Source organism: Salvia splendens, chromosome 18, assembly GCF_004379255.2.
Source record: "Salvia splendens isolate huo1 chromosome 18, SspV2, whole genome shotgun sequence".
Classification (NCBI taxonomy): domain Eukaryota; kingdom Viridiplantae; phylum Streptophyta; class Magnoliopsida; order Lamiales; family Lamiaceae; genus Salvia; species Salvia splendens.
This window is the reverse complement of record NC_056049.1, coordinates 10,487,743-10,514,755: the sequence shown is the minus strand read 5'-3', so window position 1 is coordinate 10,514,755 and position 27,013 is coordinate 10,487,743. Positions and strand designations below refer to the sequence as shown.

At 34.3% G+C, this 27,013-nt stretch overlaps 1 pseudogene; it reads right to left on the bottom strand.

Annotated features, from left to right (window-relative positions):
- Positions 1–23,996, bottom strand: part of LOC121776728 — a 37,501-nt pseudogene extending 13,505 nt beyond the window's left edge.
- Between the last annotated feature and the right edge of the window lie 3,017 nt (positions 23,997–27,013).

Genomic DNA, 27,013 nt, shown 5'->3' with positions numbered 1-27,013 from the left:
CAAGGGATAAAATGATAGTTTCAGTGGATAAAATGATACTTTGACTTTATATAATGACATAAATCGTTTAACACACTGAAATCTTTTGTGTATTAGGAGAGAAACTTCCTGATGCTGCTGCTGATGAAGATGATAGACAAGCATATATATAGTCATGCTTTATAATGAACATATACCATGCAATTTATTTTTCAAAATTTATATTATTCTTACGGATGGGTATGTTGTGAAAAAGAGGCGTCTTGATGAAGATAGAGCCCTGTATCCTTCTATATTATTCAAATAAGAAGCCCATGCATTGATCACACCCACTTCTATTAGAGTACGTGGCAATAGTGAACATAATTCTCTTTTTGTTACCGTTATGACATTATCATCATACACTGTGGCGTCCCTGTTCAAATATGTGTGTGTGTTAGCACATCTTTTGTATATTTTTCTTCTAAATCACAACTATAATATAAATCTTACTCATTTGATTCATATGTTGTCATAATCCACAAAAAGATTTGTGACTCCTTCAAGGTAAACTTTGTTTTGGCCTGGACCATCTTCTCCAATTGTTCAATCCTAGCAATTGCCTGTCAGGGCAAGAATGATATGAAAACTTCACTATATAAGACATATAGTTCACTTCATGTTTGTTAAAAGTGTTGGTGAATGGATGAGATATATCATTGCTTAACACTTCTTTTCTGGATTGTAAACTACTATTTCGGTTGAAGGATTATAATCATTTGTCTCCTGCAAATAGTGAAATGTGATATAACATAAGAATAAAAACTCAAAAAAGTAAATAAATTGTTTCCAAATCTTCAACTTACTGGTTTCTTTCCCAAGTTAATATCAGGCAAAATTGATGTGCCTTCATTCACTAATTTGCATTTTTCATCAAGTTAATATCAGGCAAAATTGATGTGTCATGTTTTCAATTGTCTTAGACACAGCTTGCTCCCCTTGATCAACCTCAACACCAACCATCTTTAGTGCATTTATAGCTGCAACTTTGAAGCAATTGGTGTCATTGGTATTTCCTGGAGCATCCTTTATATACCTCATTAATTTACTAATAGCATCTGTAGCCTCCCAAATTGAACTTTTAATTTCATCAGACGAAGGTACTTCCATAACACTCTTTCCTTTATTCTGTTTATTTCTGGAAAGCATTTCTTCTTCATCGTTGGTTTGTGAGCTCCCACGCTTTGAGGCTGGAAGACATACAAAAAAAGTGGTTAAATTCATGAATACACACTTAATATAGCTCAAAATTATTCACTGGGATACTAAATAATGATAAACTTCTTCGAATAAACCGCTGATTTAGAATCTAAAAACCATTGAGTTAGGATATGGAACAAGGTATGTATTGATGATACAAAACCAAGTATGAAGTAAATTCGAAGTAAATTCATCATGCTGTCATATGTAACTCTAAATCTACACTAAAAAACTATAGAATATAAAAAAAGGAGAATCGCAGGCAAAATGATAAAATCGAGCAAAAACAAAAGTAAAATACGTAAAAAACTTCATCCAACCTTTCTTCGATGATGCTTGACGGTTTTCCGACGTCATATTACAGAATTTGGATGGATTTACCTTCGAAACTGAAGAAACTATGGTTTGAAGGCGATCGGAGAGTTTGGAAGTGAATTGGAGGGTTTGAGTGTCAGAGAAATTAAATTTAGCGTCTAGTTCACGTTTTCTATCGACACGCCAATTTGAAAACGAAATGAAAATTTTGCCCTTACAAAACTATCATTTTATGCAGTAAATCTAACATTTATAAACAAAAAGTATCATTTTATCAACTCAAAGTATTATTCTATCAATCAGAAATATCATTTTATCGGCTGCAAGTATCATTTTGTCATTTTATAGGTTAGAAATATGATTTTATCTACTGCGAGTAACATTTATCATTTTATCAAATCAGAGTATCATTCTATCTGGCAAAACTATAATTTTATATAGTAAACCTAACATTTATAAGCCAAAAGTATCATCTTAACTACCAATCATTGGCTTCAAAGCATCATTACTAACAGGAATGTACATAACTATCAGTAAAAGTATCATTTTATCAACTTAGAGTATCATTCTATCCGTCAAAACTATCATTTTATGTTGTAAACCTAACATTTATAAGCCAAAAGTATCATTTTATCAACTTAAAGTATCATTCTATCCGGCAAAACTATCATTTTTATGTCATTTTATCAGCTTATATGGCATTTCTTCAGCTTATATATCTTTTTATAAGGTTGTTGTCATTTTATCAGCTTATATTATCATTTTATCAGGTTAAAGTGTCATTTTATGACCAATATATCATTTTATAAACAAAAGTATCATTTTATCAACTCAAAGTATCATTCTATCAGTCAGAATTATCTTTTTATCGGCTGCAAGTATAATTTTGTCATTTTATAGGTTTGAAATATCATTTTATCTGCTGCGCGTAACATTTATCATTTTATCAACTCAGAGTATCATTCTATCCGGCAAAACTATCATTTTATACAGTAAACCTATCATTTATACACCAAAAATATCTATCATTTTATTGGCTGAAAGTATCATTTTATCGGCTGAAAGTATCATTTTATATCAAATGGCTTCAATATGTCTTCTCATTGACTCTACCACAATTTCTTGAATCATGACGACCCATCTCATGACATTTACCACACCGTCGTAGAGGCTTATTTGCTTTCCTTATTGCACTCTCCCTCTTTGATACTTTGTCACTTGCTGATCCTTTGGTTCTAACAACATCTGGAGGATGTACATCAATTACATTAGGTACTGCCATTCCATAAAATTCCTCAACCATCTTTTTATTTTCAATGACTGAAGGTATTGCACAATTTCCAAATATATGCTCTTCCAAATCATCAAGACCAGCACATAACAAAGACAGATGATCCATACTTCCCTCATACTTTTGGACTAATCGATAAAAGTTGGAGAACAACTTTTTCTTAACTTCCTGCTTTTCATCCAAATCTGCAAGGTAAAAGATAACATTATTACAATAAATACTATCATTTCTCTGACTGAAAAAATAGAGTTTTTACAATAAGGTTAAAAATGGAGCACACGTTCAAATGGTTGTATCTCCTCAGATGGTAGACCATGTGCTGCCTTTAGTAAAGAGCTCTTCAACCACCTTCGACCAAATATTTCTCAGGAATGAGATTAGCAGACTTATTCTTTAACAAATAAAATATATGACAGCATAACAAACCAATTCTAGAAAACTTCTTACAACTACACTCGAATGTGTCTTGCTTACAATCATACTTAACATCCCATGTTCTACCATATTGGTCCTTGACCTTATGCATCTTGATGTTATCCTCAACAGTTATCCAAACAATCTCACATACCATACTTATTTCCTGTTGTACATGTTTGAAAATATTATCAGTGTAGATTGTAGATGCATACTTCTCAATAGGCAATTGGGTTGACAAATCAGGAATAGTTGAGTAATCCAAGTAGTTCAATCGTGAATTGGCATTCCTTTGATCTCCAACAGCACAGTTAAAGAAATTCATGAACTGTACAAGATTTGCACGAGGCTTTGTGTAGTTTTTAAAAAAGCTATTCTCTGATTCAGACATCGATGTAGTCCTAAGAAGCGACCCCATGGGAAAATCTCGAAAATGAGCAGGAACCCAGAATTCTCTATCTTCAAACATCGATCCAAACCAGTGGACGTCTTCTAATCCATACCGTTCCATAATATAATTCCATATTATATCAAACTCATCAGGTTCTAACAAATCAGACCAAACACATGCATTAAACTCTTTTTTGAAATCTTCATTACCAAGCAAGGATTTGGGCAACTTATCTGACACCTTAACCATAATATGCCACATGCACCATCTGTGCCTTGTTTGTAAAAGTACTTGTTGAACATCAAGTTTCATCCCCCAATCTTGATCAGTGATAATCATTTTGGGTGCAACCCCCATACATCGAACAAAACAGCCAAACAACCAAGAATATGAGTCTCTGCCTTCACTTGATAACAATCCAGTTCCAAATGTAACTGCTCTGGAATGGTTATCTTTTCCAGTGAATGGAGCAAAAATCATACAATACCTTCAAAACATAACATAAAACAGAGTTATATTTTCATGCATACAGAAAAGTATCAGTTTATCAGCTATGACTATCATTTTATCAGCAAAACGTATCATTGTATCCACTGAAATATAATTGTATTAGCAAAAAGTATCATTGTATCAGCAAAAAGTATCATTTTAGGTCTTTTAGCAACAAAAGTAATATACCTGTTAGTGTTGTATGTTGAATCAAATGAAATTACATCTCCAAACATATGATAATTTCGTCTTGAAATAGCATCAGCCCAGAAGAGTTTAGTTAACTTTCCATGAGATCCTACCTCAATTTCATAATAGAAGGCATTAGATAATTCATTTTGAGAACGCATATAATCAAAAATCATTTGAGCATCTGAACCATCAATATTGGACATAATATCACGATAACCATTTCTAATATCAATAATATCACATCCAACATTTTCAGGTCCACCCATTATCTCCTTCAAAAGTTTGAATGTTTGAGTGGGACCAATATTACACCTGCCACTATCCTCCATAAAACTTCGATGGATAGGATCCAGACTGCGATTGGCCGTCATAAAATGCCTATGCTCATCCGCAACCATTAAGTGATTATGATACTCAACAAACTGATAAACCTCATACCCGCTGCTAATACCATCTGAAAAATATCTCAAGTTGAGCTTAGCAAGACATTCACACCTAAACGACCGACACCTACGCCTCTTAACAGACACTTCAGTTGATTTGGATGCATGACCAGGTATAAAACTCTTAGAGCCTTGTCTGCTGCAAGCCAAATACTGCCACTTAATAATACCATGAACTGATTGGTTGCCCAGTTTACGAATGCCAAAACCAACTGAACGGGCATAGTGTTCATAGAAACCGGATGCTTCTACTAATGTATTGAATTTCATACCAATCATTGGCTTCAAAGCATCATCACAAACAGGAATGTACAAACCTACAAATCAGTAAAAGTATCATTTTATCAACTCAGAGTATTATTTTATCAGGAAAATCTATCATCAGAAACTATCATTTTTATGTCATTTTGTCAGTTTTATGTCATTTTGTCACGTTAAAGTATCATTTTATCAGCTTATATGCAATTTCTTCAGCTAAACTATCATTTTTATAAGCTTACCGTCATTTTATCCGCTTAGATTATCATTTTATCAGGTAAAAGTATCATTTTATTAAACAAAAATGTCATTTTATACACCAAAAATACCTATCATTCTATCGGCTGAAAGTATCATTCTACCCGGCAAAACTATCATTCTATCGGCTGAAAGTATCATTCTATCCGTCAAAACTATCATTTTATCAGTTTTATGTCATTTTGTCACGTTAAAGTATCATTTTATCAGCTTATATGCAATTTCTCCAGCTAAACTATCATTTTTATAAGCTTACTGTCATTTTATCCGCTTAGATTATCATTTTATCGGGTAAAAGTATCATTTTATTAAACAAAAATGTCATTTTATACACCAAAACTACCTATCATTCTATCGGCTGAAAGTATCATTCTACCCGGCAAAACTATCATTCTATCGGCTGAAAGTATAATTCTATCCGGCAAAACTATCATTTTATTAGTTTTATGTCATTTTGTCACGTTAAAGTATCATTTTATCAGCTTATATGCAATTTCTTCAGCTAAACCATCATTTTTATAAGCTTACCGTCATTTTATCCACTTAGATTATCATTTTATCAGGTAAAAGTATCATTTTATTAAACAAAAATGTCATTTTATACATCAAAAATACCTATCATTCTCTCGGCTGAAAGTATCATTCTACCCGGCAAAACTATCATTTTGTCATTTTTATGTCATTTTGTCACGTTAAAGTATCATTTTATCAGCTTATATGCAATTTCTCCAGCTAAACTATCATTTTTATAAGCTTACTGTCATTTTATCCGCTTAGATTATCATTTTATCAGGTAAAAGTATCATTTTATTAAACAAAAATGCCATTTTATACACCAAAAATACTTATCATTCTATCGGCTGAAAGTATCATTCTACCCGGCAAAACTATCATTCTATCGGCTGAAAGTATCATTCTATCTGGCAAAACTATCATTTTGTCAGTTTTATGTCATTTTGTCACGTTAAAGTATCATTTTATCAGCTTAATCTGATCATCTCAGTCTCGAGTATTAAGACAGTTGAATTTATAGGTCTAATAACATCCATTACCGCCCTTAAAATGGCTCTGATACCATCTTCAACTAGGTTATCTTTTGATAGCTTTGAATCATCAAACTTGTTGGTTAAAACCTTGTTGTTAGAACACGTATTGGCAGAAGCCTTGTTGTGTAATAACGTATTGGTCAGAACCGTATGGTTTGTGATTAAAATGTTATGATAAATTATTCCGTTATTAAACAGTATGAAAGACATATTGAAAATATTTTGCATAATGAAAGAAAACATAATGAAAGTAAAGAGATTTTGAAAACTAACTTTGGATTAAAACTTCGAGGTAGTAGAGGGAAGGAGGGAGAAGAGCAATGGTTCTGAGATCAGTAACCGGTGTACTTTTCTTCCTAGAAAACCTCTTATTTATAGCCAACAACCCTGGCTACATAGGAGTACAGTATCTTACAGAAACGTAAGCAGTGACGTAAAACACAATAATTTACATAGTGGAACAACTATTACAAACAGTTATTTACAAAAGAGTGGCTACGTGGTGATTTCTTCTGGAGTATCCGTCATTCTTGACTTTTGAGGAGAGAGCTTTTGAAGAAGGTGGCTCATGAAGCAATCATGCAGCCAATATGATGTTAATTCGCCGAATCTTGTTTTTACAATACTTGATGTATTGACAACGTCTCCATTCTTCATTATTATGGTAGAAATCCATATGATGACTTCTTCTCATTCGGTATTTGTACATTTCTTCCAAACATCTTTCTTCATTAAGAATTGCTGCCTGGAGCCATCTGAGTTCTGATCTAAAATCGAATATTTGAAAAGGATGCATTGGTCAGGCTGCAGTAATAATGGAGATAATTTTGAGAGTTCTTTTCATTCTTTTGATTCTATTGACTCTATGAAAAATGTCATCAATGGTTTCTCTAAGAAATGGAAAATCCACTTCTTCCGAAGGTACTTCAAGAACAATCTTTGCAATCTCTGAAAGGGAGATAATCATTTCGGTATCAATCTTGATATTATCAATGAGAAACCTAGAATAGGCTTCAGTATTCTTCTTTTTAAAGAAACCTGTCATCAAAAATCAAAGGGGTCTTGACCCCCAATAGGATCAGAAGAGACCGATTCTTCAGACTTTGAAGAGACAGACTTTTGGGCCATAAATTCAAAGCAGTCTTTCTTGATATGTTCTAGAAGGTTTTTCAGAAAATCATTTGGCTCCGAGGTACTGGCCTTCTTTGTTCTTTCTGCCTTGCTTTTCTCTTTGTTGTCCTTTTCGAAAATCACTTTTTCACCAGTGGTAAAAAATTGTTTGACAGCAGATTCACCTCCAATATGATTTTGGAACTTAGCCCACCATTTAACTTTATAGACCCTTGTCAAGGAGAAAGGAGTAGGATCTGCAAAGATTTTTTCAAAATTGAAATCCCAGGAAAAGATCCAAGGGACTTTGAATTCCGCATGGAACATGATGAATTTCTGGAAATTTTTGAGAGTAGAATATTCAGCAAAAGTATGAAACCATTGTTGAACATCAGAAGGGAGAATTTGGATTAAAGATTCCATTTTCCTCCACCAATCGGGGAACCAAACAGGGAATTGTTTTTCATAATTATGATGAAAGCTTATGGACCAAGAGTGATTATAATATCTCAATAAGAAAGCTCTGAACCAGGCATTCTTATAATCGATATAATTGTACCCTTGAGCTGGGTGGTTAAAAATTTTGAACTCATTGAGGCCACCAAAAGTGGTTGTGGTAAGGACTCTTTTGATAATGCATTTGGAATACTCAATTTCTTTGGATCTGTTGTAAATATGAGTTATTTCAACTGAGTCAGAGTCAATTAAAATAAACTCATAATACTTCTGATCTTTTAAACAATCATCCGATTCCCAGAATTGGGAAGTATTTGGAAACCGGTTTCTTATGAAATCAATTTGAGAGGGTTTGGCAGGAAACTCAGAGTAAGGAGTCATCCCACAATCTTCACGCCAATCTTTAGGAAAGTATTTGAACTGGTCAGGCATGTTTGGTATTTGAATATTAGTGGATTTCGGAATATTTGAGGTAAGAGCGGTTTTATAAGGTATTTCGAGGGCGTTTTGAAGAGGGGAAAACCTGTTAGAAAGAATTTGATTGGGTTTTTGAGGAGTTGTTGGGGTCGAGGAAGAGACCAAGGCTTTTGAAGGGAAGACTTCATAGTCTTTGATACTTTGTCTCTTGGATGTCCTAGAGTCTGTCATTGTGACCTAGATGTCCTAGAGGCTCTTGAATTTCTTCATTGTGACCTTGAAGAAATTCTCTAGTTAGAAAGTCAGGTAGAGAATTATTTTCTCCTCTAATAAACTCAATTTCAAAATCAAATACAGATAAAATGGCTTGCCATCTGGCAAAGATGTGTTTTGAAACAATATTTTGGACGTCTTTGGTAAGGACTTCTTTTGCGGATTTGCAATCAATCCTTATTAAGAATTTTTTGTTGTAAAGGTCATCTTGGAATTTTTGGATGCAAAGAACTATGGATAAGATTTCTTTCATAATAACGGAATAATTTATTTGTGCATTATTCCAGATACCAGAATGGTATCTGACAAGATTTTCTTTTGAACCTAATCTTTGTTTTAAAATTCCTCCATAGCCAATGTTTGAAGCGTCTGTTTCTATAATCATAAAGGCTTCTGGATTGGGTATGCCAAGACATGGAAGAGTCTTGACTTGTTGTTTGATAGTTTTGACAACATTAGTATGTTCTTCTGTCCAATTTGAGGGGTTTTTCTTAAGCCTTTGATAAAGAGGTTTACATGTTTCTCTAAGGTTGGGAAAGAAATCTGAGATGTAGTTCAAACATCCTAAGAACCTTTGTAATTGGGTTTTGTCTTTAATTTCATCAGGAAATTTGTCTGTGAAGGTAATAGACCTGCTGATGGGTCTAAAGGTCCCTTTGTCAATCTCGTAACCTACGAACCTAATATTGGTTTGAAAGAGTTTCATCTTTGGGGTGGAGAGGACTAAACCATTTTTCTATATAGTCTTTAGGAAAATTCCTAAATGTCTTATGTGCTGATCAAGATCTTGAGAAAAAACGAGAACATCATCAATGTAGACAATGCAGAATTGACTATATGGATTTAAAATGTCATTCATGATCGTTTGGAATTCAGAGGGGGCATTTTTTAACCCAAAGGGCATTACATTCCATTCATAATGTCCAAAGGGAACTGTGAAAGCTGTCTTATATCTATCCTTCTCAGCAATTTGAATTTGCCAGAATCCTGACTTAAGATCGAATTTGGAAAATATTTTGGAACTATAAAGTCTATTTATGAGGTCTCTTTTATTCGGGATTGGATGTCTAATCCATTGTAATACCGCATTGAGAGGTTTGTAATTAATAACCAGTCTGGGAGCTCCTCTTTCTAATTCTGCCTGTTTCATAACATAAAAAACTGAACAGCTCCATGGAGAATTTGAAGACCTAATAAGTTTTTTATCTAATAAGTCTTTAATTTCTTTCTTACAAACTTCAAGAAGTTCTTGGTTCATTTGAATGGGCCTTGATTTCCTAGGAATCGTACTTTCATGAAAACCTTCTTCATAAGGTAGATAAATCACATGATGTTTTCTTTCCCAGAAAGCATTGGGCACTTCATTACAAACCTTTTGGATAAAATTGTCTTCTATTTCTTTAATTTTTGAAATAATTTTAAGAGTTTCAAGTTGCTCTTTAATCCTTTGGAAAGGAATTTCTTCTTTTAAATAGCTTATCTGTTTTTGTTTTTGGGTTATGTTATTGATTTGTCTAAAAATAGAGCTATTTTGAAGATTAAGGATTTCTTGTTTTAGAATAGGAGAAATGAATTTAAATTTTATTTTTCTTCCTTGGACATTGGTAGTGATGTCATTATCATCAACATAGAAGGGATAGATTTGAGTTAGGAAGGATGTTTCTAGGATCATATTATAAGTAATATCTTCAACAATTGTGAAAATATTTTTGAAACAATATCCTTCATTACAGATATGGGCTTTGGAGAGTTTGTATCTAATTCTTAAAGGGTTATTATTGGCCGTATAAAGTTTTTCTTTGGTTTTATCACAATATTTAGTAGGAACAATTCCTTCTCTGATTATGTTATGATCAGCTCCTGAGTCAACCAAAGCCATAATATTAGTTTTGAAATTATTTATAACAAGAGTTATGCTAACATGCCATTTTTGATAAATTACCTCTTGGATGACCTTTAAGGAGTTATTTGCTGAATCTTGTTCCTGATTTTCCCAATTATTTACTTCTGCATTATTCTCAATGACCGAAAGTCTTGTTTCCAACTCAAAATTCTTTTCTTTTAATTCATAAAATTCTTTATTAATTTGTTTCTTAAGATTGTTAATCTCGCTCTGGAGGTCCTTTGTCGTTATTTGTTTGGATATACTTTGATAAGGATATTTATCCCATAGTTTGTTTAAACTGAATTGTTCCTTGATATTAATCTTTTTGGAAGTAGAAGGTTCCTCAAGAATTAAATCTTTTAACTTCTTAAGATATTCATCCCTTGTTTCATTGTCAGGAATTTGGTGGACGGGATCAAGAATAGCCTCTTTATTTTCTTTAGAAATAGCATTGATGCAAATTTTGCAAATATCCTTTTCATTTTCAACACTACTATGGTAATTACTACTTTCAGAAATGTTTTGAATTTCTTCAATTTCTGACTCACTTCCAGAGTTTGAGGAATTATTTTCTTCTCTTAACATGTTATTAATTTGTTTACTTAATAACCTGATGTTTTTCTTCTTTTTCTTCCAACACTGGTCTTCAGTGTGTCCCGATTTTTTGCAATACCAACATTTTATTTCATTTCTATCTTTATTATTAACTGGTTTAAATTTTCTTGTAGGCTTTGTTCTTCTAAAATTACCTTGAGGTGTTTTATAATTATCTTGCCTTTGTGATTCTTTTTTGAATTTTTGAGTTTTCTTTTTGATCTTAGAAGAAGGAGCTTCAATTTTTTCGATCCCGAACATTTCACAGAAACATCCTAATTCATTTTTCTCCTTTTGTTTGTCTTTTCTATATTTGTCCTGTATTTTTATTTCCATACAAAGGGCTAGTCCTTCTTTTTTGACAAAAGCAAATAATTGGCCAAACGTTATATTTTCGAAAGGGATGTTTTCGGATTTAATATCATCTTTGAGTTTTTATATTATTCTTTCACTAAAAAGTTTAGGTAATCCTGCTATGAATCTTTCTTTCCAGAAGGCTTGGTTACAATCACTTCTTTTGAGGACATGAGTTAGAAAGACATCTTTGTACCATCTGTAATCAGATAAGGAAGGACATCTAAGGTTGTTTAAAACCATAGAAGAGCTATTATACTCTTCCCTAGGATTTCCTACGAAATACATAGAAATGGTGACAACAAGAAAGTCACAAGCATCGCTTGCTTCTTGTATATCTCCATCTTGATCTTCAATATTAACAACATGATTAAGAATTTCTTCTTTGCTTTCCAAACTTAAAGCGTTATCCCACCAATTTTTAAGTTGACCTGTAAAGCCATTAACAAGGAGGACACAAGCTTCTTTTTCAGAAATACCTGCGTATCTATACGCCATCTTTGCCATTCCCATTTCTTGTAAGGTATTGAGAATTTCATATTCAGGTTTTCCATCAATATTCCATTCAGTTATTGAAGTTCCGTCATAACTGGATATATGAAATTGACCTCTTTCTTCGTAGAGTAAGTCTGCCGGCGAAGGTCTATTATAATAAGGTTTACTGCTGTTAAATTTTTTCCCTTTGAAGATTTTATTTATTTTGAGAGGGGAGTTATTAGACTCTTTGAAAACATCTTCTAATTTTTTAACAAAATTATCTTCCTTTTCAGATGAAGAGTAGCTTGATTGCTCAGTACTCGACTCATGGCTTTCATGAATAACATTTGTAGTTGGCTTACTTGATTCGCCAAGGTTTTCAGAGAGTTTTTTAAGAATGTTCTCAGTTTTTGAATTAAAGGAAATATTCTTATTTTTTAGAATTTCATTACTTTTGAAAAAAGGTTTGGAAGTATCATTAAGGATACTTTGTCTGCTAGCAGGGAGGTTATTTGAAAAAAATAGTATCTAATTGATTTGCAATAGTATGACGAGCCTGGTTAGCATAATTATTTTGTTGAATGATTTTTCGGAATTCTCTATTTTCTTCAGGGTCATTTACCTTAGTTCGTTTGAAAGGGTCAGCAATAATTTCTCCTTTAGAAGTTTGTATTTTTAAGGATTGAAGAGGAGGATGAATCGCTGTAAAAATATCATTATTTTCAAAGGAACACCATTTTCTCATAAGGTTTGAGCCGACTTCAATAGTTGGTTTTTTAAAACAATCATGCCATCCTTCTGAAGATAGGTATATAGCAATGAAATCATAGAAAAGGAAATTAGTTTTAATTCTTATCATTTCTTTCATCCATTCATCTCTTATTTTATTTTTAACTTTAATGTTTAATTTATTGAACCATTTTTCTTTTTCTTTATAGCAAGGATTGTTTAATTCTTTGTTTAAATAAACCATATCAGGTTTGAATTCTTTATTAAAAGTTATAACCATAGTACTTCTAGTAGGTGAGTAAGGGTCACTTGTATTTTCCTCGACAGTTAAATTTGGTTGAGGTATGGGAGTTTTGAAAGTCCAATTTCTTTCCGACGTGCTTGGCATATCAGAACAGGAAGCTCTACTACTTTCATAACTAAAACTTCTATTATTTCTAAAATTTGAAAAAGAATTTGTCCTATTAAATTTAACAGTTATAGTACCATCTAGTTCTTCAATTATTTGAGATGGTTCTGTTCTTTCAATATTCCTTGGGGCTTGAGGTTCTTTTATGATAAATTGATTTGGAATGGTCATTTCATCCCATTTGAGACGTTTGGGGGTATAAGTTGTGGGTTGCTCAGCATCTACTTGTAAAAGGATAGTTTCTCCTTTTGAAAAGGGATTTTTACTAAATTTAGGATTTAAGTTAGACGACATAAGTCTAAGATAAACTCTAAACATGATAGCAAAATTTTTGCAGGGATGAAACTCATCTCCCTGTATTTGAACATCAAGAACAAGGGATTCAAGAATCATAGGATCTGTCAGATCTACAGAGAAATTTGGAGAGCAATTAAAGTGTATTGGGTCATTACAAATATTAGTTTGAACCATAGCTAGTATAGAAGTTTTGTAATTTTTTAATCTTTTGTCCCTAAGAACAATATATATAGGGGTATCAACTCCTATATGAACAAGAGGCTTAACCGCAACTTGAGCAAGCCCAAAATGGGCAAATCTATATTTTTGTTCTCTATATCTTTTTATGGATTCTTCTTTGAGAAGAGGGAAACTTTCAGATTTTTGCAAAATACTCCTAGTTTCTTCATGAGTTCTAATGGAGAAAGCTATCCTGAAATCAAACAGACTTATGTCATAGAAATTTTCTACTTTTTCTTCAGGAATACTCCGGTTTGAATAATTAATAGGAGCATAAGTTTCATTACTCAAAACTATATTCTTATCCATTTTATTTTTGGTTTTGGGTCCTAAAAGACTTCTAAACTTACTGGCCATACTCAAAAAGAGGGATAGAGATTAAGATTAGGAGTTGGTTTAGATCTAAGAAACTGGTCGCAGGGGAACACTATGCGTGGAACACCTAAACTTAAGGCTTACCAACCGTCTTACAAGCTTGCCAAACCTGAATTCCAACGTTTCTTTGACTAAGTTTATTCCTAAGGATAATCTGATCATCTCAGTCTCGAGTATTAAGACAGTTGAATTTATAGGTCTAATAACATCCATTACCGCCATTAAAATGGCTCTGATACCATCTTCAACCAGGTTATCGTTTGATAGCTTTGAATCATCAAACTTGGAATGATAGTTTTGTCGGGTAGAATGATAGTTTTGCCGGGTAGAATGATACTTTCAGCCGATAGAATGATAGGTATTTTTGGTGTATAAAATGATATTTTTTTTAATAAAATGATACTTTTACCTGATAAAATGATAATCTATGCGGTTAAAATGACAGTAAGCTTATAAAAATGATAGTTTAGCTGGAGAAATTGCATATAAGCTGATAAAATGATACTTTAACGTGACAAAATGACATAAAACTAATAAAATGATAGTTTTTCCGGATAGAATGATACTTTCAGCCGATAGAATGATAGTTATCCCGGGTAGAATGATACTTTCAGCCGATAGAATGATAGGTATTTTTGTATCATTCTACCCGGCAAAACTATCATTCTATCGGCTGAAAGTATCATTCTATCCGGCAAAACTATCATTTTTTCAGTTTTATGTCATTTTGTCACGTTAAAGTATCATTTTATCAGCTTATATGCAATTTCTCCAGCTAAACTATCATTTTTATAAGCTTATCGTCATTTTATCCGCTTAGATTATCATTTTATCAGGTAAAAGTATCATTTTATTAAAAAAATGTCATTTTATACACCAAAAATACCTATCATTCTATCGGCTGAAAGTATCATTCTACCCGGCAAAACTATCATTCTATCGGCTGGAAGTATCATTCTATCCGGCAAAACTATCATTTTATCAGTTTTATGTCATTTTGTCACGTTAAAGTATCGTTTTATCAGCTTATATGCAATTTCACCAGCTAAACTATCATTTTTATAAGCTTACCGTCATTTTATCCGCTTAGATTATCATTTTATCAGGTAAAAGTATCATTTTATTAAACAAAAATGTCATTTTATACACCAAAAATACCTATCATTCTATCGGCTGAAAGTATCATTCTGCCCGACAAAACTATCATTCTATCGGCTGGAAGTATCATTCTATCCGGCAAAAGTATCATTCTATCAGTTTTATGTCATTTTGTCACGTTAAAGTATCATTTTATCAGCTTATATGCAATTTCTCCAGCTAAACTATCATTTTTATAAGCTTACTGTCATTTTATCCGCTTAGATTATCATTTTATCAGGTAAAAGTATCATTTTATTGAACAAAAATGTCATTTTATACAATAAAAATACTTATAATTCTATCGGCTGAAAGTATCATTCTACCCGGCAAAACTATCATTCTATCGGCTGAAAGTATCATTCTATCCGGCAAAACTATCATTTTATTAGTTTTATGTCATTTTGTCACGTTAAAGTATCATTTTATCAGCTTATATGCAATTTCTCCAGCTAAACTATCATTTTTATAAGCTTACTGTCATATTAACCACTTAGATTATCATTTTATCAGGTAAAAGTATCATTTTATTAAAAAAAAATGTCATTTTATACACCAAAAATACCTATCATTCTATCGGCTGACAGTATCATTCTACCCAGCAAAACTATCATTCTATCGGCTGAAAGTATCATTCTATCCGGCAAAACTATCATTTTATCAGTTTTATGTCATTTTGTCACGTTAAAGTATCATTTTATCAGCTTATATGCAATTTCCCTAACTAAACTATCATTTTTATAAGCTTACTGTCATTTTAACCACTTAGATTATCATTTTATCAGGTAAAAGTATCATTTTATTAAACAAAAATGTCATTTTATACACCAAAAATACCTATCATTCTATCGGCTGAAAGTATCATTCTACCCGACAAAACTATCATTCTATCGGCTGAAAGTATCTTTCTATCCGGCAAAAACTATCATTTTATTAGTTTTATGTCATTTTGTCACGTTAAAGTATCATTTTATTAGCTTATATGCAATTTCTCCAGCTAAACTATCATTTTTATAAGCTTTCTGTCATTTTATCCGCTTAGATTATCATTTTATCAGGTAAAAATATCATTTTATTAAAAAAATGTCATTTTATACACCAAAAACTATCAACTCAGAATATCATTGTATCCGGCAAAACTATCATTTTATGATGCAAACCTAAAATTTATAAGCCAAAACTATCATCTTAACACAAAAACGGCAATACATAATTTAATTAAATAAGAATTTCAGTACATCAGAAACATAAACCAATCGACAACTAATATTCATCAAAAATCAAATTCAATACATGAATCAAAACAATCAATAAAATAAAATATGAACACAATCAATAAGCTAAATAATAGATAATGATTGTTACCTTCGTTATTTGCTACGTTCTCCATCGAAGCAAATTCTGACAGCTATTGAACATATAATCAATGAAAATCTAGAGATTATGGAATAATGAACCAAATCGGAAGGAAATCTGGAGTCTATTGAAATAATCGGAAGAAAATCTCTATGGAAATAATCGGAAGGAAATCTGGAGATTATGGAAATCTGAAACCAAATCGCGGAGAATAGAAAAGAATCGAACTGAGAAAGAGAGAAAGAATGAAGCGAAATTCAGAAATTTAAATGAGCAAAATGACATATTTACCCCCCACGCCTTTTATTTTATGAAGTAAATCTAAATTTGAATCTCAACCACAAGATTAGAAAATGTGTGGTTCAGATTTGGTTATAGGGTTAGAAAATGTGTGGTCTCTTGATAACAGACTCACTTATTTTTTCCTACACTACAACATTTTCATTGTATCTTATAGTTCTGGTTTTCTCAAGATTTCGCATATCATCATATATCATTTTTCACAAAACACATATCACGGATCGTAGATCATTATTCACAATTCGTCAGATATTATTTTATATATCTCATATCACAAATCCTTATTCCTAAGTCATCAGATATTATTTTATATATATCACAGATCACAGATCCTTATTTCCAAGTTATCATATATTATTTTACATATCACAGATCACATATCATTATTCACAAGTCATCAGATATTATTTTATCTTATTTTTATCATATAGCACAGATTACAGATTACAGATCTTTTATTCAAAAGTCATTAGATATTATTTTATCTCATCTTATCATGTATCCTAGATCACAGATTACAGATTCTTTTTCAGAAGTCATCAGATATTATTTTATCTCATCTTATCATATATCACAGATCACAGATTACAGATCTTTTATTCACAAGTCATTAGATATTATTCTATCTCATCTTATCATATAGCCTCAATATCTGCTTGGTTTCAGGCAGGGTACACGGACCAGATCAGAAACAGAATCAGATGCAGACGCGGATTTTGTCCTCGAGAGGACTCCGCACAGACCACCCATAGGGTGCATATCAGACAGATGATCAGACTACCCATGAGGGTGCGTATCAGATAATCAGACTACCCATGAGGATGCATATCAGACAGATCAGATAGGGGCCCATCAGATAACAGACGATCCTCGCTTCGGTTATCAAGAAGACGAGTGATCACAGATAATGCAGCGCTGCTGTCCTATGGCATGCCAATTTTACCCACCACATATGACCAAGCAAACGGGACGTTTTATTTCATATTCTTCTTTCAAATCTCTTTTTCACATTTATTCCATTTCCAAATATCACTTCAGATAATCATTCTTATCGAATTCACAGACCTTCTTTTAGTATATACTTTTATAATCTTTACATATTATTCTCTTGTGTTCATTTTATTCAGGCTCTACCCTTTAGATCACATCTTTTTCATATACATTCAGATATCTTTTCATAATATATTCAGGCATATTTCACATTATTCAGATCTTCATAATTTATTACATTTCATTGCATATCATATCCATTGTCTTTTATTCATATTCGTACCATCATTTCTGCAGATCATTCATATTAAAATTAATAAGTATCATAACAATCCACATATTAAATTATTAGCATATTTAAGCACATTATTTAATTAACATCGCACAAATAATCACATTATAGCACACATCATCTCAACCAAAGGAATCGAAAATCATAGAGAGGATACGCTACCTCGCAGGCTTATGAACATAAGCCTATTTCACTTTTCGACCCTTCGCTATCTTCTAGGTCCATTCATTTTTGCACGACTCGTGTTACAAGCTTCTATGCCTTATATTGATTTCATAACGTTTACGCGATTGAATCGATATTTCGACGAAAAATCAAAACATAGAATCGCCATGAGAACTCACGGTTCGCTCTTCTCCCATGGCTTCTGATTTTCATCCTCTTTCCCCAATAAAGAAGAATTCAAGCTTAATAGATAATAATAGGTGACAACTTTTCTAGAAATTTCTTTTAATTTCTAGTTATTTAATTAGTTAAATTAATTTCATTTATTGTGCTAATTTATTTCCATATCATATGATTCCACATTTATGAATTCTATATACCATCTGGTAGCACATTAATTCTAGTTTAATCTAAAATTACTCCCGTCCGAAACCTCAAATGTTTCCACGATCGATTTTGTAAAAAACCGAAATAATCAGCGATAAAAATTCCAATTACCCTCAAATGGCCCAAAATAATTCCTCACATTATTTACAATTATTCTAGGCCATGATTTATAATTTACAAAATTATTATCCCTTAGCTTCGATTTAAGATTTTACACGGACAAAAGAAATTGCCGAAAATTACCTAATCGGCATTTCGTATCAAATTTATACCTGACGGTTTAACTTAACTACTATTCCTCACCACATATCCAAACCTTTCATCGAGCCCTATAATTCGGGATGTTACAGAACCAAAGTGAGCTGGGACGACGGCGAGCGACGAGCCGCGGTGGGAGTCACCGAGAGGAGGCTAGGGTTTCGATCTTTGATTTGGGAGAGAAAATTTGGAAGATGGAATGAGAGAGAAACGGCTGATGGAGGGGAGTATACCTCCAAGATCTGGGCTTTTCCCATTTTCCTTCAAGATTTGGCCTTCTCAATTTAAAACTGGGCCAAGGGATGTAAGGAAATAAAAGAAGTTAATCCATGAAGTAATCGGGTCAGAAGAAATAAAATAACCTGGGCCGAAATAATTAAAGAATAAATATTTTGGGCCTAGGAATTTATTTCTTGGATTAATATTTTTAGTGAAGTGCCTTTTATTATAAGTTCCAAGGTATAGTGGGATTAATTTCCTAAGCCACGGGAGAAAAGAAATATTAATCCGTGTGAGAAAGTATTCGAAAAATAATTAAAGCGGACTTTTAATTAGTCAAAGTATTTTAAAAATACTTAAGATAATTCGGGAAATTTAGTATACCCGCACAGTTCGGTCAGTTTCTGAATAAATTAAATTGCCGATTTAATTACAGAACAAAGGTCTCTAAATTTTAGAAAGAAGGAAATAAAATAAAGAGCACACGCTTAGGCATGTATACATGCAAGATGAATAATTACTTAAAGCCTAATTTAAGTATATTAATTTTGTAAAGGAACGTCGTCGCACGACGCGTAATCTCAGGACAAGAAAGCACCAGTTTGCAAGAGTTTAAGCAATCGAGGTGGGCTCTTCTTTCTTTTAAAGCGTGTTTTATGTGAAAACATGATTATTTGAATGAGTTGTCATGCCCAGTCTTTGTTTTATGATTGCCTATCTGTTGGTTGTGCCAACCAGTTAAATCGAATTCGGGTTCCAGTAGGGCCGCAAACCCTACTCGGACTAGTGTACACACAGGGACCGTGAGCTAGCGCCAGGTTGGCCAGTCCAGTGACCGTTGGAATGTGGCCACAATCCCGGATCACACAGATCCGATATGGTATATCATCAGAAGTTTAAATGACTACATTCTATTATCATAAAGAAATAATAGTTTTTAGTGACCGGGACTTGTTTTCAGAAAAACCCCGTGTTCACTCAGTTTGGCTGACAACTAAAAGAGAAAACGTTTTCGGCATGAGCCCACTGAGTGCATCAAGTACTCAGCCCTGCATATTGTTTTCCTTAATGTGCAGGTTGATCGTTGTTAAAGCCGAGGAGGTGTTGGGACAGAAGATTAAATAAGTAGGAAGATAACTGATGTAGTATGTCTTTATACATATTACATTTGTCTTGGTACTCTTCCGTTGCGCAAATTTAAACTTGTTTAGTAAAGACAATGTCCCAGAAATCACTCTGATTCAGTACAATGTTATCTTTATCCCTTTCAGATAATGTTTCCTTTGATTTAAGCATCTTATGATGAGTTGAGACAGTATCAGTAAGATTTAGTCGCGATATAGCTACACTTTCTCCGATTCAGGGAGTAGGGTCGTGACAGTACTTGCCACCCTGCTGGAATTGTGTACTCTGCAACATCAAATTCATTATATTAATATAAACTACAAAAAAGTATTACTCCCTTCATCTCAATCTAAAGTAGTTGAGGCGTTTATAGATTTAAAAGAAAACAAAGTACTATGAAAAATAAAGTATAAAAATATAGAGAACAAAATATAAGAAATAAGTAAAGTAAGAAATAGAATAAATTTTTTGCTAAAAAAGTAAACGACTAAACTATTTTATGATAGAGGGCTAATATCATGTGTTTGATTCATAATACTCCATCCGTCCACAAAATATAGTCTTATTTGTGGACGACACATGTTCTAATGTGAAATTGGTAAAATAAGATTAAATGATAAAAAATAGGTAAAATAAGAGGGATGATGAGAAATAGTAAGTGAGTAAGTATGAAAGAAGATTTTTTCATTTTCAGAAATGAGATTATTTTTTTTTGGACATTTCAAAGTAGTAAAATAAGACTATTTTTATGGAGGAATGGAGTATATATATTATATCTAAAAGAATACAACCTTTGAATTGTACATCCTTCAGAGCTTTCCTATGTACAAACTTCACTAGATTTCCACAACGCAGAGCTTCACTAATCACCTGTGCTTATACAGATTAAATATTTACTAGAAAAGCAAATTGTCTACCAATTTTGAATATTAGCACTTTGGTCTCTTATATTGGAATGAAATATTCATGTAATAATTTTATTATATCATAATTGAATTGAAATTAAGTTTCAATTATTCATTTCTTAATTAGATGCTATTGTTTTCCAACCAACAAATTGATGGATAATTTACCATTCCAAGTTACAAATAGGAATTTTTTTTGTTGTTGCTTGAGAGTGAATATGTATACAACTAATATTTTGTTGATGAAAACAAAGAATATACATACTAGTTTAAAAATTTTCATTTACTTGAAACCTTCATTCACTTGATAAATGCATCTACATAACTCGTTTAATTAAATTAATTTAATTGTAACATACGCACATGAGAAGTAAACTCCATTTTCTTGTAGTCTTCCCAATTCAAAGGCTCTCTCCGTCCTTCTTTCTTTCCCTTATGGATTGGTGTTCTTCCTGAGTTACAAAAAAAAAAAAAAACATTTGAGTCCATTTTATCACAAGGCAAAAATAAAAACAATTTATTCTGATAAAATAAAATACGAGACTGGAACACAGATCTCTTATTCCATTGCACCATAAGTGCGCATCGCTTAAGTAAAGTACGAGATGGAGACGCGACATAAAATAGAAAAAAAAAACGAACACGCTCGCTCAACTTTACGTACCCGAAGCTTTTGAAGGGCAGAAGGGGCCTGGGCTAGAATGTAGACAACGATGGCCATAAGCCCTGAGGTTGTTTCATAACCAGCAAACAAAAGGTCCAAAAAAACGCTCACTTTTTCTTCATCATTTAAGCAATCCTTTTGCAGTAGTTCATCTAGAAAATCCCTTCTCACATTTGATCCATTTCCCATTATTTTCTCCCTCTTTTTTACGGCATCTTTCAAAGTCGATAAGATCCTTCTCCTCGCCTGCGCCCCAAAATAATTAAATCACAATTATTAAATATATTTCACTGCGGGATGCCAATCAGGTCAATCTTTCTAGTTTCGGATCAAATCAGTTTTTTATAGTTATTTTTTGTTTCAAATTAGATTGACATTTATAGATCTCTAGTAAAGTCGAGTTTGGGGCTCATACCCTCCCGCCTCGAGATATTTATTTGTAATGCTATATACTTACAATACTGATGAAATAAAACACGAGATTTACCTTGATGGCCTTTGAATATGCGTTCCCGGGGATGTAAACCGGGAGAGAAACAAAGCCTTTCATGAAAGTGAGGAATTCTTCTAAGTATATTTTCAGCTAAGGGATCATCAGGCTCAATGCTCATTAGATTTTTTAACATAAGATAAAAAGTTAGCTGCACAAAAAATGACTAAAATGTCAAAAACTAAAATCACATTTATTTATCAAAAAACAAAAAATTAATACAAACATACCTTTTTGGCTTTTTTAAAAAACTTGTTGGAATTGTGCTTGGTCAAATGATTTTTGACTAATAATAAATGTTACAAGACATTTAATTTTGTGAAATTAAATGCAATAACGTCGATCTACGTTCCGAGTAGATGACCGTAGTATATTCATTTTCTCAAATCCGATTCCCGATGAGTGAGAAATAATATATTAAATTTGGTCACAATAAAGCTAGAAATGAGCTATATAAAAAGACTAAGGGATTAATTAACTAAGTAATTATACCACACCGGGGATGATAAACTTCTTTGATGAAGTATTTAATCAGATGAATTATCATGTGTAATAATTAATGTGCAATAAGACGGGTGACAGAGCCCACACGCGCGCACGCGCGCGCGCCGCTGCCGCCCGCCCGCGACCCGTGCCTTGGCAACTGGTCTTTGGGTGGTCTTTTGGAGCTGATAATTGAGCGTGGTTCGAGCCTTGCTTGTTCTTTTTAGACCACCCCAAACTCCACGCTATCCCCGACGGGTCCTGATCCACGTCATGGTCCCGCTGGACCCCGACGCATGACAGGAGACAAAAGGTTCCCGCTGGACCTCGACGCATAACGGGAGACAAAAGGTCCCCGATGGACCCCCGACGGTCCATGGTGTATCCCGTCGTGTAGCATGTCCAGGTGCGTTGTGTCTCTTCAGCTCCCACTGGCTAGTGCACCGGTCAATAACCCCCGGCGGTTACAGTCAAACCACATGACACACATAATGGCTGTTGACTCCATCAATGCCCTGCAGGTGGACTTGGCCTATAAATAGGCATGCATCCATTGCATTCTACACAGAACATACACAAGCATCTTGCATTCATGCTATCTCCCTCTCTGCATAATTTTCCTCGTCGAAGCTTTGTCCCTGCCTTACTCCTGTTTTCCGGAGCTCTGCTGCTAGCGGTGCTGCTACTTCAGAGACGAAGTCGTTTTATCTTTGGGGACGACACGCCAAACCGTGAGCACTACCGGGGCGTATCTCGTCTTGCGGAAAGAGGACTCATCCACTCGGCTTACTACTTTCCACAAGTTTTTCGTGTAATTTGTTCAGTTATTTTTCTGTGTAATTTTTCCTTTATTTTCGTGTAATTTTTTGCCCGGCAAGTTTGTATCTCATTTCCTCAACAATCGCAAGACAAGATACGCTTGCCACTAAACTCGACTGACCCGTCTACCGCCGCTGCTAAACTCGACTGACCCGTCTACCGCCGCTGCCACCGTTCCATCCACTGTGTCCCCCGTTGCACCCGTCAACACGTCGTCGGACATAACGATGATTCCGACTTCTGGCTTCTCAACTTCTTCCTCAACAACCCCTTGGGGGTTTGACAACCTCTCTGGGACGGTTTCCGGATTCACCTCGAGTGGATCGATCGGTTTCTCTTTCAGTGGTTCCATTGGATCCTTCATTGGGTCGAGTGTCGGGGTCTTCGGGCACGGCACGAGTGTTGGATCCTTCGGGGTCAACATGAGTGCTAGCTCCTTCGGAGGGAGCACGGGTGCTGGACCCTTCGGGGTCGGCACAAATGCAGGGGCCTCCATGCTCCACGCAACTATGGGGGATGCTGTGTCCCACCCAATTGTTAGCTGTTGGAAAACACGTGTGAAAATGTCAAAAGGCTAGGCCTTTGGCCTTTCATATGATGTAACCTCCAAATGTTTATGAAATGCCCTAATTGCAAGACCTTTCACTTGTTTTTCCTAGCCTATAAATAGGCTTGTTTTGAGATATGGAAGACACACCACAACATACACTTTCTCTTCTCTCTAGCTCAAGCATTCTAGTTCGCATCTTAGGAGCATCGCATTGCTCGGTTCTCGCCTCCAATTCAAGTTCGCCGGAGCCTACGAGTTTGAGGTGCTTCAACTCGATAGGAGGAAAGTCGTTTCATCTTTGGGGACATTACGCCAATCCGTGAGCACTAGCCGAGGCGTATTTCTTCTTGCGGAGAGTGGGTCACCTCGACTCGACTTGAAGAAGAATATAGTTTGCATCTTGTTCCTTTTATTGTATTTACTTTGTTTTATTTACCTTCCAGTTTTGTGTTCTTTTGTAATAGCAAGGGTTGCCCGTGTAAAGGCTGCAATATTTCCAACAATCGCAAGACGAAATTTTGTACTCTTGTTGAAATCATGTCGACCGATGCTGGAGGAAACATGAAATTCAAAGCTGGAATAAAGCAACGGTCGCAATGTCGATGCGCTATGGAGTGGTTAATTCCTTGAGATCTATTCTCTTGAGAATGATGTTTATCGTTTGTCATTTGACAAGCAAGACTAATTTAGATTTAGTAGTAGTAATTGGTATGCATGGGTTGATGAATATACCAATGCACATTTGGTTCAATATAATTGTGTACTTATTGTTGGAAACAATACTGTACAAATTATTTGAACGTGTTGTTATAAACAACAAAGATCACGAGGTGATCGCAGTGGTCTCCGACGTGGACCATGGTAATAATCCAAATGAACGGTTTGTTGATACGGGTGCCACATGTCATGCGTGCTCCGAGAGAAGCGTTTTTTCTACTTACAAATCTGTTGGAGGTAGAAAAGTACGTATGGGAAACCAAGCCTCTTCCGAGGTGGTTGGTGTGGGTAATGTGTTCCTAAAATTAGGATCTGGAAAGGTTCTTACCCTCAAGGATGTGCTGCATGTCCCAGACATCCGAAATAATTTGGTGTCAGGCTCACTTCTAGTAAATCATGGATTTTCACTAGAATTTGAGTGTGACAAGGTTATATTGACCAAGTATGGAAAGTTCATAGGTGAAGGTCACCTAGTGAATGGGCTTTTTGAACTGAATATTACGGTCATTCACCGTGGAAAAGGATTAAGCAATAAGGAATATGACACATCCTCTTATTTGCTTGAGTGCTCTGATTTATGGCATAAAAGATTGGGACATATAAATCTAAATGCTATAAAAAGATTAGTAAATCTTAATTTACTAAAAGTAGATAAGTTTAACTCACAAAAAAAATGTGAAGTCTGTGTTGAAGCAAAAATGACCAAGCTACCGTTTCGCTCGGTAGAACGGAGCACAAAACCTCTAGAGTTAATCCATACAGACGTATGTGATTTAAAATTTGTGCAAACTAGAGGTGGTAAAAAGTACTTCATCACATTTATAGATGATTGCACAAGGTATTGTTACCTTTACTTATTAAGAAGTAAAGATGAGGCAATTGAAGCGTTTAAAGACTTCAAAAATGAAGCTGAAAATCAACTAATTATCGAATTAAGTGTGTTCGAAGTGATAGAGGTGGTGAGTATGTAGCCTCGTTTGCAGAATTATGTCATGCAAGTGGTATAATTCACCAAACAACGGCTCCATATTCTCCCCAATCAAATGGAGTTGCTGAACGAAAAAATCGAACACTTAAAGAGATGATGAATGCTCAGTTGATTAATTCTGGTTTATCCCAGAACATGTGGGGGGAGGCTGTGTTAACAGCGAATCATATCCTGAATAAAATTCCACTAAAAAATAGGGATGTGACTCCTTTTGAGTTGTGGAAATGAAAAAAACCTTCATATTCATACCTCAAAGTGTGGGGGTGTTTAGCGAAGGTAGAAGTGCCACCTCCGAAACAAGTTGCAATAGGCCCTAAACCAGTCGATTGCATCTTTATTGGCCATGCACTTAATATTAGTGCCTATCGTTTCCTAGTCCATAGGTCAGCTGTGCCTGGCGTGGCTGAAGGAACAACGATTGAGTCAAGGAATGCTATATTTTTTGAGATTGTATACCCTTGCAAGAGGCAAGAGGATCGTTCTAGTGAAAGAATGATGGATGAATCCACTAGTTTTAATCCTCCAAAAAGGACGAGGTCAAGTCCTGAGGATGTTGAACCAAGACGTGGTAAAAGAGTTAAAGTTGCTAAAACATTTGGTCCTGACTTCATAACTTTTATGTTGGATGACAAACCAAAGTCATTGGCGGAAGCTCTGTCTGGCCCAGACGCGGCGTGGTAGCAAGAAGCTATCAACCGTGAAATTGAATCCATCATGAGAAATAACACTTGGGTGTTAGTAGACTTGCCTGAAGGCTGTAAGCCTTTAGGGTGCAAGTGGATTTTGAAAAGGAAATATAAGCCCGATGGTACTATAGATAAGTACAAAGCTCGCCTAGTTGTCCAAGGCTTTAAGCAGAAAGAAGGGTATGACTTTTTTGATACCTATTCACCTGTTACGAGAATCACTTCCATTCGGGTGCTTCTAGTGATTGCTGCTTTGCACAATCTTGAGATTCATAAAATGGATGTGAAAACTGCGTTTCTGAATGGTGATCTGGAAGAAGAAATATATATGGAACAACCCGAAGGGTTTGTTGTGCCTGGGCAAGAGCGTAAAGTATGCAAACTGGTAAAGTCATTATATGGGTTGAAGCAAGCACCATTACAATGGCATTTGAAATTTGACAACGTGATGTTGGCAAATGGATTCACTATCAATGAGTGTGATAAGTGTGTTTACATTAAGAACACAGATAACGGGTTTGTTATTGTGTGTCTGTATGTTGATGATATGTTGATAATGGGCAGCGATAGTG